This window comes from Anser cygnoides, chromosome 13, assembly GCF_040182565.1.
Source record: "Anser cygnoides isolate HZ-2024a breed goose chromosome 13, Taihu_goose_T2T_genome, whole genome shotgun sequence".
Classification (NCBI taxonomy): domain Eukaryota; kingdom Metazoa; phylum Chordata; class Aves; order Anseriformes; family Anatidae; genus Anser; species Anser cygnoides.
In genome coordinates this window covers 2,143,163-2,163,716 of record NC_089885.1, presented here as the reverse complement: position 1 = coordinate 2,163,716, position 20,554 = coordinate 2,143,163, and the positions used below count along the sequence as shown (strand labels likewise).

Genomic DNA, 20,554 nt, shown 5'->3' with positions numbered 1-20,554 from the left:
CAGCACTGAATCAGGTCTAAATTTATTTTACGTGACAGAAGCAGAGTGAATACTGCAATGTCCTTGGAATCCAGCATGATTTTAATTGGATTCTCTTTTTCTAATGCTACTGTGGAACACCAATTTAAATCCTTGGGATTAAATTTATATGACAGGTTGCCATTCTCACTAAAGTGGTGCATTGTTTTAATTTATTTATTTTGCTTTGATGTTTCTTGACAAGTAATAAAGTATTGGATCCTTAGTTGCGAAGGTCTTCTCGCTATTTTTTTCCGGAGAGTCCTTATGTTTCAGAACCCTTTTGCTGACACACAATGAAGTGCAACAACATTCATTGTAAACAAAGGGGCTGACAGTTCTCAAGCTCAGCAAGAATTCTAGTGAAATACAATTTAAGATAAGGAAAGCTTCATTTATGTAATAAAAAATAACCCCCGGTAAATGAGACTTATAATGCATTATCCTTTTTAGCCTTCCACTGGGCCCATAATTATGCAGAATATCTAATGTACTCTAATAATCTGATCTTAACTCACTAGTCTTTAGTCTTTCACTTTATATGGAGACTAAAATACTACAACCCAGTGGATTAGAAAATAACAACACTGATTACTTAACTGTAATAAATAAACAATGCCGTGAAGGTGAAGATAAAAGCATTATGAACAAAGTATGAAAATAAATTAAAATGTTAGGAAACAGGTGTGAAGAGACTTTGAAAATAGGTTCATATTTTTCATTATGGCATTATTGTGGTTTCATGTACCAATCAAAGTCATTTCTACTGGCAATAAGAATGTAGATAAAAGTAAATCATTTCTAGGTTAATGATCATATTATTAAAAATTAAAAAAAAAAATTAAACATGGACACCTTTGTAAAAATAGAATTGCTATAAATTAAATTTTAAAAGCTCATTAGCTGGGGAGTATGGGATTTTTAAAATGTTGTTTGTCCCTCTGTCCTAGGCAGCAAGCCTAGTTTAATTTCTAGTGTACAATACTCCGGTATGCTTGCTAATACCCAGTGGAGTGCATTAACTCTTATGATTGCTTAAATTGATTTTACTGTTTTATCAGTTACTATTGAACAAATGAAAGGATGCTGATGAAGCACTGTACTGTAGGCTTGTCTGCAAAGTTTCTCTTGGAGTCATCTCCATATGAATGATTTCATACAGCACAGAAATAGTTTTATGTAGATATTGACCTTGGAAAGAAACAAAACCATGGCTTGGTATTGAGATTAGGTACATGGATCACGAATTGCCCTGCAAAGAGAAGGCTCTAATGAGGGTGTCACCAGCCTGCGTCCTCCATGTTGGTGTGTGGTGGCCATGGCCGGCTGGCAGGTGCTGCGGGGCCGCACCCTCCCCTCCTCAGCAGGTTGGGCAGAAACCAAAGTGGAAAAGTCTGTGGTAGAGAGGAAGACAGGAAGATGGCTTAGCAGTTACTGGCATGTGCAGATAGACTCAGCTTGGGGACAATTAGTTTATTGCCAATTAAAACCAGATTAGCCCAGTCATGGCCTGAGGTGGGGCTGTTGGCACCTGCTGTGACAGGTCTGGGGCAGCTGCGGCCTGTCCTCACAGCACCCTGCAGGCCGCAGTGCGTCAGCACCCCAAATACTGTGGTGAAACAGGTACCAATTTTGATCACAAAAGTTTAAGATAAAAATTTGTGCTTAGTTACAGAAAAAAGTTGCTTCATCTACAATCTTAATGCTATTTTTTTAAAATATAAAGTATTAGCCTGTAGCTGCATCAGACTTGCATTTTTAGATTTAAGTGTAAACAGCTACGTGTAAGAAACAGACTTCTCATGGGTGGTTGTTATCCCAGATGCATAATTAAAATGACAGCGTTGTATGGTAGCTATTTGTGGGATACAAAACAAATGAACTTTAGTTTGGTTTTGATAAATTGCTTTATTTTAATGTAGGACTACCGTTTATAAACCGTGTGTGCGTCTATTCCTTCCTTGTACTTTTAAAGTGTTTTAACTCTGCCCCCTTCCAATGTATCTCTCCTCATGTGACCAAAGGCCCTAACCCTTTTCTACCTGCAGTTGCTGCACATGAATAGATCCCAAGTGTTAATGACAGAAACTTAAAATCTAGGCGTGCGCTGCGGGCATTCCCTGGCTCTGCCTGCTGCAGCAAACCCCACATTGCCTCAGGGGCCATGCGGGGAGCAGTCCGTTTCCTTGGCTCATGTGGGGAACAACAATTCATTGCAAATCTGCAAATCAGTACAGCCCCATGACATGCAGGGCTTTCCATTCAATGGACCTTTGATTTTGACCTGTAAAAATCATTTCTTTCTTCAACAGCTGTTAGAAATTTTTGACAGGTCTTTTCTGTAGGCCATTCATAATTAAGGGCTAACTGTTTCTATTTTTTACTCCATACAAACTACGTTTGCGTTTGGTCTCAGCACTCCAAGTTATTAAATTGTACAATAAAGTCCCTTGCCGTGCCTTTAAATCTGATAAGCTGTGAATTTTGAGACCCCTAGTGAGTTTCTTCAGACTTGAGTTGTCTGTAGATACAAAACTGTAGCCACTATAGAGTATGTAATATTTATCTTTAGTAAACTTTGTCCTTCAATAAAATGTAGACTAGCTGTGAAATACCGTCTCTTCAGGGCTGAACATGCTTTTTAAATGCAGGTGCTGGACCAAGATTTTAAGACATACCTTGACTTTTTTGTTTGAAAGACTTGTGAAGAAAAATCATGAAGGGAAAAAGTAATAAATTCTGTGTCCCGTGTTTGACTTCTTACCTCATTGCTTGTTTTATTATTCCAAGGTACGAGTCTTTGGAACAAAGGAGATCTGTAAAGTTCACTAGATCACAACAGCTGATGTTGAGATCCCTATAACTGTGCTATATTTTGCCTCCACTCTGTTACTTTGAACTCGATTTGGTCTGGTCCCCAGTATTCTTTCCAACGTGTTTTTGAAGCTGTGCAAAAGACAGCTCATTGCTTTGGACCCACATGTCTTCCTTAGGGATTGAAGCAAATTGATTCATCCTTGCATGGCACTTCCAGTTCATTTTCCTTAAGAACAGTTTGCATATGGCAAACCACTCTGCAAACTTAGCCAGCGTATGGTGAGTGGAGATGGTTGAGATGCATAGCAGAACTGCTGTTAAAACTCCCAATTTCATGTTTTGTGTTTGGGCTACCTAGGTATTTGTGGTCCCTCTAATGCAGGGTCTCGATCTCTGTGACTATCTGCTTAGAGGAGCAGCACAAAGCTTGCAGACCAATGTGGGGTTTATGGTACTTCTGGGGTGTTCCTGGTTCTGTGGAGTTGCTTACTGTTTGCACCTGCCCCTGTAAAATCATTCCTAGAAAAGCTTGAGGGAGTGTTGGGAAGAGATGAAGACAGGAGTTCTCTGAGTTAAGAAGTTTCTCTATGTGGTCAGGTAACTGCAGCCTTATTCAGAAACTTTATACGGATGAGTTCTGGGTTTCATCTCTTTGTTGGAGCTTGTAATGAGATGCTCAAAAGGAAGCTTGCTGACTGTCTTTAATGGTGACCGCATTGAAGACTTCAAATGAACCTGAATCAGAGGTTTTGTGTCCCTTTATAGCAGACAAAGTACCTAGAATTGAAGGTGAAGTTCTCATTATAAGATTTATTTTTTTCTGTAGTGGCTTCTCAATCTAGGACACATGTACCTAATATGCCTGTCTTGCTGGAGAGCAAAAGGTGCTTAAATGTTTGGGGTAAGAGAGAGATGCTTTGAATGCGCAATAATGAAAGACAGGTCACAAAACTTCACCAGTTTTTTTCTCTGATGCCTGGTCTCTTCATTCCTTTCATCTCCTTGTTATTTTGTCTTATAGTTAGACTGTAATTAATTACAACTTTGTTAGATATTAGAGACGTAATATGTATAGGTTACATCGAACACAGCGGCATTAGGCTCTCTGGGAGCTCTTTGTTTTTATTTGTAATCTGAATTATAACAGAATATTGCAAGTAGCCTTTAATGAAATTACTGTGTTGTCTCCTGCTATCATTGAATAGACTAGTTCATGCTGAAACAATTATTTTGGTAAGTTGTCTCACACTGCCTAAGGATATGGTTTGATCATTCATGCAGCTGAAGGGATTGATCATAGTCCTTGTGAACGATTCCTCAATCTGTGCTTGTTTATTGCATTTCTTGTCTTCCTGCTAACCACTTAAGGCCTGATCAACTTGGTAAAGATCTTCTATATCTGACAAAGACTAATGCAGTATTTTCTATGGTTCTTTACCATTATCAAAATAAACTGTGTGCTGTAGCAGTACTTGTTTAACCATGTCAGTCAAAATGCATTTAGGGCATTTCAAATTCACTTAAAAAAAAAAAAAAGTGGTTATTTTCTTGCCCTTTAAAAGTTTTTGAGCATGTGAAAGTAGGAAGAAAAAGCTGGCATTGATATTGAAAATTAGGAAACTATTTCTATGAATCCTCCTGATCAGTCAATCCATAGCTTGAATGTGTGAATACGAAAAGAATGGAGTGTTTTGTGTCATCTCTCCTGTCTAAATTGTTTTAACTTCCTTCCAGGAAGATTTAATGTACCACAGAGAGCAAGGACAACTTGTCCCTAGCCCTGTTAGAGGGCAAACAGGAGATGTTAAAGGAGAAGACCAGTTCAGAAGGAGCAGGTAATGGTCTGCACAGTTTTGTGTAGCAGCAGCATTACTCTGGATTTTGGTAATATTTTTCGTGATTACTTTAGGATTTTCTTTCTGTTTCATGCTTTGGAAGCTCCTTGTTTTCACAGCTCTGAAAAAGAACTTCTGAGCTTGACTGAGGCTCACAGTCGTTTAATCTACAACATGGACCGGAAATGTGCTATATGGCAGATGACTGATGTGTTAGGAGAGGCCACATCTCTCTTTAGTGCTAAAGGCAGCAGAAAGTCTGAACTGATAAAATTTGAGACCTGGCAACTTTGTTAGGCAATGCTCATATATGCTCTTAACAGGTAAGTCTGATGCAGCCATAACTTTTTTTTTTTAATTGAACCGGGTTTATCTGATCCTTAACAGAATACGTTGGTTGTAAAACAGTCTATCCTAGCTATTAAGGTAGCTTAAATTAGAACAGTAGTAATAAAGTAGTAAATTGAAAAGAATGTTAAGTGGTATTGATTATATACTAGCCTTTACATTAACACAATCAGCCACAAGTACACAGAAATGAAAAATTCCATTTCCTTCTGGAAAAGGAGTTCATGGGAGTACGAATGAAATGAATAAAATGGAGTGGTAGGCTTTTCATAATATAACCACTATAATTACATTAAATTTCAATGTCCCCTACTGTTGTACTTTCACAATGAATATTGGGCTGATAATTTTTTGAAGTAAAATGTTACTTTCTTCCTCAATGTCATTTTTTTATGCTGAAAGTGACCATTTGCAGAAAACTATCTGAAACAATTTCTAATCTGTTTGGTGTTGACTGTATTACTTATTTGTTTATCAACAGTAAGTAGCCGTAAACAGCTACTGCATTGACAGTGTGAGAGGCTTATACCACAAATCATTGGTGTTTGAAGACAAACATGAGTACTTAGATCTAAGCAAAATATTTTTTTTTTTTTTATGGTTAGCAAAGAACTGTGTTCAAAGTAGCATGAGGGTGTTGAAAAGTATGGTGCGTGCCTTAGTTTACAAATTCCTTGGGGTATACAAGCATGACAGCTTTCCTCCTGTATTATTTAGACAGCTCTGGCAGGTGACTGCCTCTGTCCAAGTGATGGTTCTTCCATAGCTCCTGCTGCATCCTGATATGAAAGGGTTTGTTTAATGACTGGTAAAATAAGAAAGTCATACGCATGTGCTCAGTTAGTGCAATGGGGCTCTTTTCTTATATTTACACTGCCATTATTACCTGTGAGTCAGTTTGGGTTGATGTAATTGAGAAAACATTTGGTCCTTGTTCAGGGTAGCAATAGAGTTAATGAGGTTATGTGGAGCTGAAAGCCAGTGTTAATGTCTATGTATTTGAGCAATTTCTCCCTGAAGAAGCACCATTTCTATTTTTGCCTTGAGAAACAGGCCTGAAGAAACCATATGAGGTCTTTTGGCTGGTTTAGATAATTATACAGAAACCTACGATTTATGCTGGTATTTTCATAGGAAATCAGCAAATCCCCCTTTGTGTGTCTTGGCTTTGATGGAATTATTTAATATCAGCAGCATATTACAGTATAGTAAATATTTTATGCTTCACAGAGAAATAAACGTAGTGTAACTTGTGACATACATACTAACTTGGCATGACCTCTTTGTCAGACTTTCTACTAACATAAAAAATAAACTACTTAACAGATGCTCTATTGCTAATCTCAGGGGTTTATTGCTTTTACATGTTTTTATGAAGACATTAATTTTCCAAAAGTATTCTTCCTGGAGTATTCTGAAGCCTTTTCAGAAATTAGCAGTTATCGGTCTAACACACTGCACCTCCTGGAAATCTCATCAACAGCCCTATTTCACCTTATTTTGAGGAGTCTGTTCATCTTGCATGAACTATACAAGTACTTTTTAGGAGTTTTCAAACTAATTTGCATATAACACATGCATATTGGCCCTGATAATACTGTATTCTTTATTTAGTTTGTATATTAGCATTGCAAAGAGATTCTAGAAGATAACTCTTGTGAAATTTAAGTGGATTAGACCAGTCTGTTACTTAAGAAATGCTCTTTACATCTCTTCTATTCAAGCATTTCTTTCTTTGGTTGTAGGGAGCGTTGGAGCTTTTGTTATTTTTGCTATTCCAAAATTAATTTTGTAATAACAAGAGTGTATTTCACCATCTATATTTAAATTGGTTTACGTGAAATATTTCAATAGCTTGGGCTGTTTCTTTACCTTTAGGGGCAGATTTCAAAGATAACCAGTAGATCAGAAGGCTGTGTTCCACATGAATGTCTGGATATAGCAAAACTTGAATTTATTTTGTTCCAAAAGTGTGCGTGTGATCTCGAATGCCTTTGTAACAGGAAGCTTAAAGTCATGCTGTCAAGATTGTGAAATCTAAATTTTATTTTGTCTCATCTTTTCTCTACTCACATTTCTTGGAAACTTATGTCTGTTGTCTAGCCAGATATATCCTGTTTGTTCTTCTTTCTTTAGCTATTATTTTTAATAACAAAACAAAATGAGAGGCATTGTGGATAGAAGCATGAATGGCAAGCATGTGATTCAGTGAGAGAATGGACTTAGAGCTCAGCAAATAGAGACTCAGGTGTATTTTTTCATTCTTCTGACAAGAGTAAATTACAGTATTTTTTATATCTATTGTACTGTCAGTTATATGATATGTGAAGAGCTTGATATGTTGAGCTTATGTACCCATTTTTTGATTTATCTAGATAGTGTATTCTTTGTTAGGAAAGAACTAAATCTAGTGCTGTGTCCTGTATAGGATGAGAACACAGGCGATGTTAAAGTGGATTTTTCTCAATGTCCTTCCTGGCTTCTGTTTAGAAGTAGATCTTGTTGTGATTTCTATCCTCTGTTTTGACCCTTGAACTGCAGGCCAGACCTGACAATAGGTGCTTTGTGTCCTCACAATTTTAAACTGTGAAATCCCCAGCTGTAGTGCACGGGAGGACTTTACACGCCATTGTCAAAGGTGTTGCTGGAGCAGGTGTTGGGGACTATCATGGACGCAAAAACTAATTAAGGCACAATTTTTCTGACAGCTCAGCAAAGGCAAAATCCTCTCAGAAGCCTTTGGTGTTTCTTCCATTACAGTTGCATTTTGAGAAGAGGTGTGGTAGGAAGGGCTTAAATCCTATGATCCAATATCTGTGGCAGAGTTTTACTGCAGCTGACTGCCCATTTTAACAGCTATAGCTAAAGTTAAAAAAAAAAAAAAAAAAAAAACTGTTTCTGTAAAAGAATTATCTAACTAATTTTTAAATGATTTCTATGGCTTCTGCATTTCTTTTTTACTTTTTAAACAGTAAACATTAGGTAACTTGGGATTTGAAATAGGTATTTTCAGGAGAAAGTCTGCATTTGTTATTGCTTTGCTCTATTTATTTCTGGTGTCCACTAGACCAAAAGTGGCATTATGTAACTGTGTGTGTGAGAGAGAGAGGAATATATTATTAGTTCTTTATACAGGTTGCTGTAAGAGTGTGTGTCTACATGGGCAAGTGCTTAAGCCAAATGCCTGCCCTGCCTGTGCTCTGCGTCAACAGGATGTGCTGCTAAGCCTCTCAGGAGCATAGGCTTTATGGGTTACATGTACAGGCTTCACGTGGGAAGTGCAGCTAAAGAAAAAAGTTATGTTAAAACTCAGCAAGTCAGTATGCTGTCATTCTACATCATAAATCCTCCACTTGAAGTTTGGTTGTATTTGCTTTGTGAACAGAACTTGAGACCTGGCTTTGCACTTTGAAAGTTTCAGAGCAAACTGGGGTGCCTGTTCGCATAACTTTCTGGTTTGATTCAACACCCCAGTGCTGAGGGCCTTGAAAATCTCTGTCTTACTGCTGGGAATGCTTCTCGTTCTTCCCACAAAAAGATTGGGTATTACTAATTCATTTTCCTTGCTTGCTGCCACATACTCTTCTCTTGCCACATCATACCCAGTGGTGCAGGGAGTGGCGACAGGATCTTCTATCTGTTTCAGCTCAGGTGCCTTCTCAAGGTAACAAAAGCTTTCTTTCCATCCACCATCTGATATCAGTAGTGGAGAGGAACAGTAACTTCTTCCCCTACTTGATGTCATCTGTCTTTTGTTAGTGCAATGGTGAAATACCAGTTCTCCAGGCGTTTCCGTTAGTAACAAGAGAGATGTTCCCATGAGAAGATAGCTGTTGCAAGCTGTTGAAGAGCAACTTAGATGTGAGAAGCACATTTAACTAATGGTTTGGCAGAAGCACAGGTTTAAGATTTACATTGGCTTAGTTTAGTGCTATGTATTTTCTCTAAGTTATCCTATGATCAATGTTTACCTTGAAAGTAATTTATCTATGCCTGAAAGCATTACAATAAATAAAAAAATCCTACAGCATCAGTGCCAAACGATGTATTCTGAAGGCAGAAGACAAATTCTTCCCACCTCTTGAACTGTAATAGACTTTCTAGCAAAACCAGAATCGTACGCACTGAGGATTTGTGTGTGCCAAGGTGGCTGGCTGGCAGTGTTCGTCCACACGAAGCCTCTGATCCTAGAAGTTCCCCACTGCGCAGAAAGGAAGAAGTGGTAGTCATCTCCGTCTGTCCTCAGTTAGTAGAAAGATCCTGTTGTAGATAACTAGAACACTGCAAAAAAATGATACCAAATTGGAAGGTGTTGTTTTGCTAATTAGCAATAGTACAACATAAAGTTTATATTTCATCTGTGTTAGGCAGATGCTCTTACACAGAAATCACTTAAAAGTAGGCCTGAGTCTGGAATCAACTTCCATCTCCAGTTTTAAACACTGTAAGTTTAGTGGGTAGTTCTCCTTTTTCATTGTTGTTTTTATTCATTTGTTGTAAAGTAATTCAAGATGAATGTTAAGTAAAAAATTTCTATAAACTTCTTTTTCTAACTAGCAGATACGTCCCTAGCTGTGCATCTTCACTACATTTTCAGCATGCAGAAATTGCCAGAGTTCTTCTAAAGTTGGTTTGCCAGCATAGCGAGGCGGTGGGGTGCGCTTTGAGGTTCTGGCGTGCTCGTACTGCAGTCTCCTGTCAAGGAGTGGCCGGCTGTTAATTGCGGGCGGATGCCGAGGGGCAGTTCCAGGAGCAGTGCAAGGGGCACGCCAGGCCCCAGCATATGCTGATTGTGCAGCAAGCTAGTGAATGATTCATCTGGGCAATGTTTGTACACTTTTGCGATCAGCTTCTATGCTTTATTAATGCTTCTGTTATTAGATCCATGATCAGTGTTTTCTCTCCAAGGGTTTGCATGCAACGAAATTATGATCTGTTGCCACAGCCCTCCATTAATCCTCCGTCTGCTCAGAGAAGCAGAGTCTCCTTCCTCCCGTTCCTGCCACAGCACAACTTAGCGCCTTGGAAAAGGACGTGCTTTGATGTAGTCCTTTGTGGTGGTTCAAAATGCCTCCCTCTCCTGCTGTGACATATTCTTTCCCTCCTGGAACTGCAATTCTGACACATCCAAACATGGAGCATGAAAGGTTTTCTAAAATGCTGCCTCCTGTGCATCAGCAAAGAGTCTGTCAGGATCTGCTCTGTGGTAATAGCAGGGGGGTTCTTAAAGGTGAAAAAGGCAATTTGAGATTTTGAAAAATGAGGCCACTTGCTTAGATGCTTGACTCACTCAAACCTCAAGGACACTTGGACACACCGAGATTTGTCGCTGTGTCAGACAATAAAGGCAGTGGGACCGGGCCTTAATGTCTGCAGAGTCGCCAGAAGACAAGCCTGAAGGCTCTTCTACGTGAAGCTGTTGCATATAAGGATTTGTAGTCATTTTGCATGTTGCTGAGATAATAGCTAAATGGGCAGCTCTGGAAAAAGAGCTAAAACTAAATCTTGAACTTGCCTGCAAGCTGCGGTTACACAGCACTGTGTCAATGCTGCTCTGACAGCTGGGGGCTGAGAACCCCCGCTGGAAGGGGGTGCAGCCGCTGCGTCCTGCTGCTCACAGAAGCTGTATTTTTTTTTCAGTCCAGTGAAAAGTGACACATGACTACCTAATTTAACGATAGGCATCTTAAAAAAGACCTGACTCTTCAAAGTGAGTCTTTCACTACTTACAGATTCACTTCTGTTCATTTTTTGCCAAGGCAGTATGTGGCTTGTGTAGTTTGGTTTATTACGCCAACTCTATCCACTGGACTTGATGCTTTTCTTTTCTATTTATGTAACAATCGATAAAATATTAATAAATGAGTTCCTTTGTTTTGCTCTGCAGTGCATGTAGATGCTATTATGAAATCATCCCACTTTGTTTTTCCCTAGTCTCTCAGTCCCGTTTAGCTCATTAGTACTTAATTCATGCAGATGAGGTTGGTCTCCACTGAAAAACAATTCCTCAGTTGGAAGCCCCACGTTGTCTTTGATTTGCTGCCTCCATGACCTATGGTAGGTGCTGTGGCTTTGGAAATGTGGGGTACAAATCAGTACAGTGTACTGTGAGGTGAAAAGGGAAGTTTGCATAGGAGAAGTAAAAAAATGGTTTCCATATAAAAATAATTATGAAGGCTTTTTATACAAGACCCTATTAGATGCAACCCTGATGTGCCCGTGCTATGTGCACAGCAGAGAATATGCATAAAATCTGTGGTATTCCTTTTAATGTCAGAAAACATTGTTTTTCTCTGCCGTATCAACAACAGAACATTTCCAGTAGTTTCCTTTTATAATTGGGCTGATGCCATTTACAGTTCAAATGTAATCTCCTGGCAGTATTGCCCAATAACGGTTTTCTTTGTCCATTCCAGCACTAAATTCAAAAACAAATCTTTCTAACAACATTATGCCATAGGGGCACGTACATATTTCCCTTAAAAATACCACAATTCTTGTACTGTGTATTGCTATTTGTGTGGTTTCTCAATGGAAATGTTTTAATATATTTTTTTTTTTACAGTTTTATTTATAATTTGCACATTACTGTGTCACTGGCATTTATCTTTTGTTGGTCAGGCAAAACTGGAGGTGTGGGCTGACAATTTTAAAATGATGCATTTTAAATGCATCAAAGCATCTTTTTTCAGTATACAATAGCCATTGGTGTATACATTCACTTTATAATGGATAGGGGTAGGGGTAACTTGTGACCAACTGGCTTGGCATAATTATTTAGGTATATTTTCTCATATTTATTCTTCCTTGACAGTAGCTTGCGAACATGCATGTGGAAAGAACGCATGTGGAAATTTGGTCCTTGTATCTTTTTACATCTGATCCATATTTCTTGTATATATATCTCTTGATTATTTTTGTGTGCTACAGGATAAATAATATTATGGAAGAAGAAAATACCATCTTTTCAGAGAATATGGTTGCTGCAATAAAGACCTGAATGTTGTCTGGCTTAAGCTGGGGCCTTTTATTTTTTAACAATGACTTTGTTGGAAATGAAATACTGAAGACAAACGAGTCCCAATAAACAGGAATTTTGCTGCAGAAAGAAACGAAATGGGATTTGGCTTGTAATCCAGTTGCTTTGCCTTTTTCCCTAATAAACTCTCTGTAAACGAATGGATGAACCAAGTGGTGTTTAATTCATTCCTTTATCTGGCATGGATGTAATTAGCTTTTGGAAATATGGTACTTTGGAGACCTGTGCAACTTCTACACATGATTCATAGTAAAAGAGATAAATGCTTTAAAACTTATTGGAAAACTTCATCCATTTTTAGTGAGTTTTCCTTATTTGCCCAACTGATTGTATGAACATTAGCAATACTGCAGAGAATAGTCTAGTGGCTTCAATTAAATTATACCTCGTTTTATTTTCTCTTTGAAACTATATTTTATATGCAAAATAATTTTTGGTAGCACTCTTTAACCCCAATTTTACCAGTTTGGACTTCATCACGCTTAAAATCAGTTTCAGCACTGGCTTTCTGATCAGATCGGTATGTATTTCCAAGATTGACCAACGTACTCCTCCTTCCTGTTAAAAGTAAATATATTTCTGGAGTTTTCAGTGAGAAATTTGACAGCTTGCTTTAGAGGTTTCAATTTTTAATAAGTATGCTAAGAAAAAAGAATGAACTGAGAATTTAATAGTTAAACAGCTGGGTATTGGGTTATTGCACTGTAATCATCAGGAAGGTCTTAGCCACCTCTTTTACTAGGGTTAAGTCCGTAGATTAATCTACAGAATATGCTGAAGCCTAAATAAAATAGATTTAACTAAAATCAAGCTGTTACTTATTCCACATTTTAATATAGCAAGTTGTCAGTGTTTTATATATTCATCTTTTAAAGCTGGTGCCACGATAGAAATGCAACCAAAATAGAGGGAATATCAAATTTACGTGATGTGAATGTGAGCGACTGGTATCAACAAGTAACAGTTCAGGCACCCTTTCTATAAAGATTAGTTACCTACAATTCAGCAGACAACCCCAGTGTCTAATCATATACACTACGGATTTGGTAATGAAAAAATATTTACTGTTGTGATTGCTCCTCAAGGATCTTAAAGTGTTTCACAGTTGATAAGGGACAAAATAAGCCTTACAGGAACCTTGTGTGGCCTCTAGACAGAAAGTCTAAGATTTCTTTATTTCCTGAGTAGTAGGGATACGTTTCAGGATGCTCCTGCCTCTGTACCCAATTTAATCTGCTCTTTCTTCTGCCTTATAGGACGATTTTTGATAGCTAGGAGATAAATGAGAGTGGTAGTCTTCCTTATCAGGTCTTTAAAAATCATGAGATATTCCTCTGATTAAAGGGAACCTTAAATCTTTTGGAAACTACAACACTGACCATAAAGGATCTGGAGGTTCAAAAGTATTGTAATAATGTGATCATCAGGTGCATGTTGTGTTCATTGGGGGGGGGAGGGGGGGGGGGAAGTACAGCAAAGATTAAAGAAAAGAGATAATTGGTTTTCTCTAAATATTTCTAGTTTGGATATGGGATTTCACCGACAGGAGAAGAAAAAACAATAAAAAGCCTGCCTGCAAGTGCTGTCTATTGTGGTAGTATGCAACAGAAACAGCTCCATAGGCCTATCTCCACCTCTGTCACTCTGTCTTCACAGAGACCATCTTTTATTGCATGGGGCTCAGGAGCATCCCAGGGGACCCTTTCTCTATGTTGAGGAAAAAGTTTTTTAACCCATGCAAAAGATAAGATCCCGTGATTATTTATTCAGGCTAAGGTTTCAATCCAGCCTTATTTAGTTTTCCAATTCCCCATGCACTGGATACCCTTTCTTCTATCTGTAACATCCCATTTCCCTAAAGACAGTGCATCTGAAGCTCCATTCTTCCTACACACAAGATGAAATGGCCATGTCAGGTGGGAGACTTAATATATTTTCTTTGAGCCTTGATTGTCCCCTTTTTTTTCCACCCTTTATGTAATAGAAAAAGAAAGGAGTTAGAGCTCGGCACACTGAAATCTTAATAATATGAACCTTGGGAAAACCATTAGGATAGGTTCTGTAACTAAAGATAATGAGGAGGATCCATGTGAGCTGTTTTTTTCTTAGAAGTACTGTTTTTCCATTTTGACTTTTACTAATTTGCAGGGCTTACTTTGTTACTATCATGTGGCAGGAGCAGAGTGAGGCAAACCCAAACCTGCCATAATCAACTTGCTAGAATTGTGAGCTGAAACTTGAGCAGAAACCAGTTGACTGATTAATTCAGAAGAGGCACTCAAAGGCAGACTGTCTTCCTGTGTGCTTCTTACGCTTTTACAAGGCCACTGAATATGAAAATTTAATGGTGCAGCTCTGTATAACACAGAAGTGTGCTTTAAGAAAATGAAAGTGAAATACTAGGTATAATGAGCAGAATACTGAGTTCATCGGGGGGGGGGGAGGGGGGGAAGTAAAAACTATTTTCTCCAATATTCAGGTTTTTAAAACAAACAGTACTTGTTGCGAGTTAAGCACCCTGGTTGATTATTTTCAGAATGCCTTCTTGGAATTACCATCCGATTTACAACATTTGAACCTGGACATCTGATATCTGAAGGTTTTTTTGTTGTTGATCCTTTTGGCATCTGTATTAATAGAAATTACTTTGCCCTTAAGTCTTTTTGCCATAAGATGACTCCATAGTGTGGTGTGTCTTGCAAAGGAAGCTTGATGCTCAGGAGTCCCCAGTCACTTGAATTTTTGTGTAGCCCAGGATAAATTTATGCCCTTGATTTCTTGAGAATGAAGGGTTGAATGTTGCGTTGGTCCTAGTATGTATCTCTGCAGAAACTGTCTAATAGAAAGAATTTTCGATGATGATATGTTCAATAAAGACAAGTTATAATATCTTATGTATTAAGTGCTGCATTACTAGTATATGTCCACCTAAATATAACTGATCTTAAGAAGCCTAGAGGGTACAGAAGATGGGCCAGCCAAGTAATATAGTGGCATTTTCCATATTCAGTGATGTACATACCTAATATCAAATAGAGCCTTATGAAACCTAGTTTAACTGTAAGCATATATTCAAGTGACTTGCTGAATTGAACGCGACTTGCAGGATACAGTAGTTACAGCCTGAAAAATAATAAATGAAGGTTTTATTTCAATACAGAATAATACATTGCTTCTGGCAGATACTAACCTCTATTTGCCATTTAGCTGATCTGAGAAGAAAAAGCCACATTTGTGTTTTCCAAACTTTGCATATTCCCAAACTGTGAAAGCTAATATTAGTAGCATGTAATGTTTTTTCTCTGAAAGGGAGGAATAGAGCTGCCAAAACTTCCCCTGAAGAGTTGGGAGAGAGGCCAGTCTTACCTGAACTCAGGCAAGATCCGGCTAAGAGGAGAATCTTTTAGAGGGATCAGGTGGCCTAATAGAAATATTCTTAGTTACAGCAGAAATACTCTCGGCTTTGGCACTTGCTTGCAAGAACAGTTTTTCTCCTAGGATTATGCCCTTACATTTTGATAATTAGGTGGCAGCCTCCAAATTGGTAGTATCTGGTTGTGTATTCTCAAGACTACAACATCCTCAGAAAAAACTATTAATGATGCAGGATGCGTTTTTTTGCTTAGAGAACTTGGAAAGAGACCTATATGTCACTTTTATTAATAAAAAATAAATTGTTAATGTTATAAAACCAAATTCTTCAGTACTATTTAATATATACAATGCAGGAGAGCTCTGGGGGTGGGTGTTACATCGTAACTGAAGAACTCTCTCACCCTCTGGTGAACTATTTTGCTGCTCCTGCACTAAACCCTGCCTCGAATTCAAGTACTGTGAGGAATGTTAAAGTACAGGATACTGGGTAAATCTCTACAGTATCTAATTTTGGCTTTCTAATCAGAGTAGCAAGAATGGTGAAGGGACTCAGCCACTGCATGACATTAAATGCAGTCTGTGTGTGCCCAGTGTTAGCCGTGCTGGCCATGATTTTTGAAAGTAGAGCTTTCAACAGTCTGATGCCTCTAAATGGACTTGCTATGAAGTGTCATCTGCTTCCTTCTCTCAAAGCGTAAATGCATACAGATAATGACCTTCTGAGAGCTTTTCATTAACTTTGTTTAATGTTAAATGACATTTGGGAGCATCCACCCTAATATAACCACCTCTTTCCCTTAGGTGTGGTAGCCAGAGTTCAAAAATGGGAACTGAATTATTCCTACATGTTGCCCTGTGGCTGAAGGTGTATTACCAGGGTGGCAGGTATCACTTTAAAACTTCACAGCCTATCTGACCTCCATTCTGAGTTGGAATTTAACTTTGTGCTTTAAACATTGCCCGTGCAGCAGGCTTGCTGTTATTTATTTGTTTCAATTAAAAGAGAAAAAAAGGGGGGGGGGGAGGGGGAGAGGGGTATCTAGATGGTTCAAAACCATGGTTGTGTAGAAATATTTGTAGGCTAGCAGTAAAAGCAGGACCTTAAAGCACAAAGATCAATTTATAGATTTAAGGAATATCTACTTCAAAAATATTGCAGGCTAGAGGACTAATAATATATAATACATTCCAACTATAGGAAAGCAGATCCGTGTTCTAGAGAAATCAGCAATCAATTTAATCTGATGGTGCTATCGAGAAGTTTGCTGTTGGTGGTTCTGTAACAGAATCAGTGTCATATTGGCTCTGTAATAGGGGCTTAATAAAGGAAAGGGGAGAGATCAGTGAAATGCACCCAGATTCCAGATGTTTTGTCCATTAACTTTTTCAGAGAAGTATTTATGCTGACATGTTTTACCAAACTTTGTGCCACGGTGTTCCGGAACACCTCACTCAGCAGGTCAGCTGCTTTTCTCTGTATCGCTTTCTTGTTTATCAGACAAGCATCACTTGAAAAAAAAGACTCTAGGTGCTTCAGAGTCGGTTGTCAGTGAGTTAAAGAATGTACCCCACATAAGTAAATGCATAAGTAAATGTGTTTGAGAGCTGAAGATTCATGCACGTTTCCTAAGTCACTGGTTCTGTTAGTCTGTGAGGACACTTCAGAAGGGAAGCGAAGAAGCAGGAAGAAATCAGAATTATCAGCAGTGCTATTGCCTTCTTAAGGTGACTTTCCATAAAATGCTAATGAAAATTGATATCCACGGACAACATTGCAAAACTTGGGTTTACCTTGTTTTGTTTCTTCATAAAAGCTCTTTTTTCTCAACCTGCTTAATATGCAGATATTCATTTGGCTGCTTTTTGATTTTTTTTTAAATGTCAGTGCTAATAAATCACTGTCAATAATCCTGTTTAATAAATTTTGCTTTATTCACAATGTGAGAGCTACAAAGGCCAATCTCAATGGCTGTGCTCAACCAGCTTTCCCCCAGTTTCTCAAGACCAATGAGTGTTTTTTTACTTTAGGGTTATTGTTTTGGTTTCTTTAGCTTTCACCTGTAAAAAATAGTAATCTATTTTCAAGGATTTTTTTTTTTAACTGAGTTGCCATTCTTAACTGAAACTTGCTTTATCCAGATTGTGCCTCCCTGTTCTGTTCTCACTTATAAGGGTTTTACTGCTTTAGGTTTGCCTTCTCATCTTTCCACATGATAACTATGTGGGCTTATGGGGCTCTTGTGTGAGTTTTCTAATAAATTATTAACAGATTTTAAGGTTAAATAGCCTATAATGATCATTTGGTCTGTTCTTCTGTGTAATGCAGAAATTCCTGCAGTAACTCTTACATAAGGTACAATAGTCCCTGGTTGATTTAGAGCTTATATTATAAAAAGATATTGAATGCTGATTTGGAGACTTTGAGCGACAGAGAATTCAGTACACCTGTAGGTAAATTGTTCTAAGCTTTGATTATCCACATGGTAAAATTGTGTGCTTTATTTGTAATCTAAATCAGTTCATCTTCAGCTGGAAGCTGAAGCATTAGATGTTAGGGTATTAGACGTTGGGAATTCAGCAGTGATTTAAAAAAGCTATTCAGGAATTCAGCTATCCTAAATTTACACGGTGTGAGGAGAAAGATTTCTGAGAGAAAAGATTCAGCTTCTTGGGGGAAGGATTTCAAAAGGTTGAAAAGAATCTGTGGCGAGCAATTATAAATGTGAAATGCATTGTGGCTGCCTAAAACCATACGGGGGAAAGTAGGGAGGGAAAATCACCTTTCCCTCTCTGCTAGTCTAAGCCCGTGATTTAAGGCTAAAATATAATTTGCTAACGATACTGAATAATAGGAAGACGGAATTCAGCCTTGTATGAAATGCATAATTCCCAGTGCCATCAAGGAAATGGGCAGCTTTAGCATGTCGGTGAGAAACCATGTTTCCTGCACAGAGCGGCAGTGCAGATGCCGCATTGTCTGAGTTTTATGTCCCCAGCAGATTTGCTGGGATTCACAGGTGAACTAAGTCTAACCCCTAGTGAATTGCTCCCTGCCCAGCCCACACTGGGAAATGTTTGAAAGGTCCCTAAGATTTCACAGAAGGAAAAAGAAACCTTATTGAGTATACAAGGGCTTGAGCAGCTCTCATTTTAGAGATTAATGTAGGCGAGTTTGATTTATCAGCAGAACATGCCTCACATCCGGCGTTGAACCAATGGACAACCTGGTGAGGGAGAAAATGAATGCCATTAAATCATTTTTGCTCCCCTTTAACTGTCATCATATTTTTTTCCTACCATGTGAGTGTTGTTGTGACAATATTTGGTGCAGCATCCGTTCAGTCATTCACTGACTGTTGTGTATTTCGTTTGTTCTGAAAACTGCTGCCGCTGGGGAAGAGAGCAAAGCAAAACAAAACTGTTGCCACAGGTCAAACTTTGAGGAATCCAATTTTATCAACACAAGTCTGGAATTCACGAGCTCTAATCTGATGTTTTAAAGTCCCTGAGGTCAGCAGTGAAACAATCCGATAAAAGGGGCTTAAAAATGTAGGCCTTCATAGAATTTGCCTCTAGAACTGCTTTAAAACTACAGAATACCACTGACTATTAAAAATTGAACAAGTTAATTGATTTGGTGAATGGGGTTTATTGTGGAAAGTTTAAAGTGTTTGGACTAAAAATAAAATGATGAAAATTTAGTATCTCACTAGGGGGAAAGGCAGAAATGTGAGCATAGCAAGTAGCAACTTTGGAATATCAATTTACTTGTCATAAGGTTGACTTAGGGTTAGCTGTGATTAATATACAGTGTATGCTAGTTTATCTTTCGTGTTCTGGTAAATTGAAAAAAATCCTTCCCACTGAGACATGGAAAGTTGTTGATAGAAGAGCAGAGTAACCATTCACAAGAGCTTTTGTGCCAAGTGCTTTAATTTCTTTTAAAATAAAATGTCAGATGTCCATGAAAATGTCCATGTGTAAAAAAAATAATAATTATTCTTAGGTATACTCTTCATTTTTATACTTTGATTCATACAGGTTTTGTCTATGTATTACTAACTTGAAGCAGTAAACTACTTGGCGATTATGTACCTTGTTTTAAGACTAAAGTTGATTAGTATAAGAATACTTTCAAGGCAGACGCTACTTATATTGGTCATCTTTATTTTTAATTGAAGAATAATAAAAAGCTTTGTTTTCTAACATATATTTATATATAGGAATGCAATTAATACCTGCGATGATACTTTCTTTCCTTGCATTATCCCTAGCAATAGCTGCTTAAGTACTACTAATAGTGTAAAATCCTTGCACAATTTTGAGAATAGGCAAAAATAATACTTTGGTCTTACTTTAGCGAGTGCTTGAAAGCTGGTGCAGTGTCCATTGATGACCAGTGACTGCACAGAGCCCAGCAGTGCTTAAGGTTAAATACATGCTGAAGAAAAGTCATCAAACTAGGTCAGCGCTCGCTGGGCTTGGTTCTACGGCAGGGAGGCAGAGCCTGCCCACATCTAATGCACCGGGCACTCTTCCATGCTGCTGTGCTCTCATGTTTCTCCAAAAGTGGAGTTTGTAATTAAAATCTGAAGATAATAAAATAATTTCATTGAAGTCATGCTCACAGAATGGCATTTTTTCAGTCCTCACAAAGGTCTAGCCCAGAAGTAATACTTCTGTAGAGAATGAAGTCTTAAGTGTTGATCCCTTTTTGTTTTGGCCTCTAAGTAGAAAGTATTGAATGCCTTTGTGCAAAAAGTATAACATAGCCATTATTTGTAAGGCAGGTGTAGTAAAACCATATATATCAAGGAAATCTTGCTTTGTATCTGGCATACAAGTCTATTATTTTCTGCAAAATATCACTCGTATAGACATCTATTGTATGAAGTAATACTGGGGCAGTAGCCAGTCTAGAACATAGGGCTGGGGTTTGAACTCTGTCTTTACTGGGTGTAGAAAATATGCTTTTATAGATACTATTCATTGAAACTTCATAAATCAATGCAGAGAACTGTTGGTTTGTTTTTAAAAGCTCTGTACCTTACCCAGCATATTGCTCCTCTCTCCAAAAGTCAAGTACAGCATGAAGCTTTCATGTTTATCAAAAGTATTGAAA

General features: G+C 38.1%; 1 protein-coding gene across 6 annotated transcripts in view; it reads left to right on the top strand.

The window, feature by feature from the left end:
* The window catches only part of TENM1 (teneurin transmembrane protein 1), an 848,278-nt gene that overhangs the window by 263,040 nt on the left and 564,684 nt on the right, over positions 1 to 20,554 (top strand). The window contains exons 1-2 of one of the 6 annotated variants that reach the window (XM_067005242.1): positions 1,267 to 1,641; positions 4,570 to 4,670. The exons of 4 other annotated variants lie outside the window; for them this stretch is intronic. The gene's annotated coding sequence lies outside the window, so the exon portion shown is untranslated. Of the gene's footprint in view, positions 1 to 1,266; positions 1,642 to 4,569; positions 4,671 to 20,554 lie in introns of those variants that run through there. One more of the 6 variants, XM_067005243.1, reaches the window with a different exon arrangement.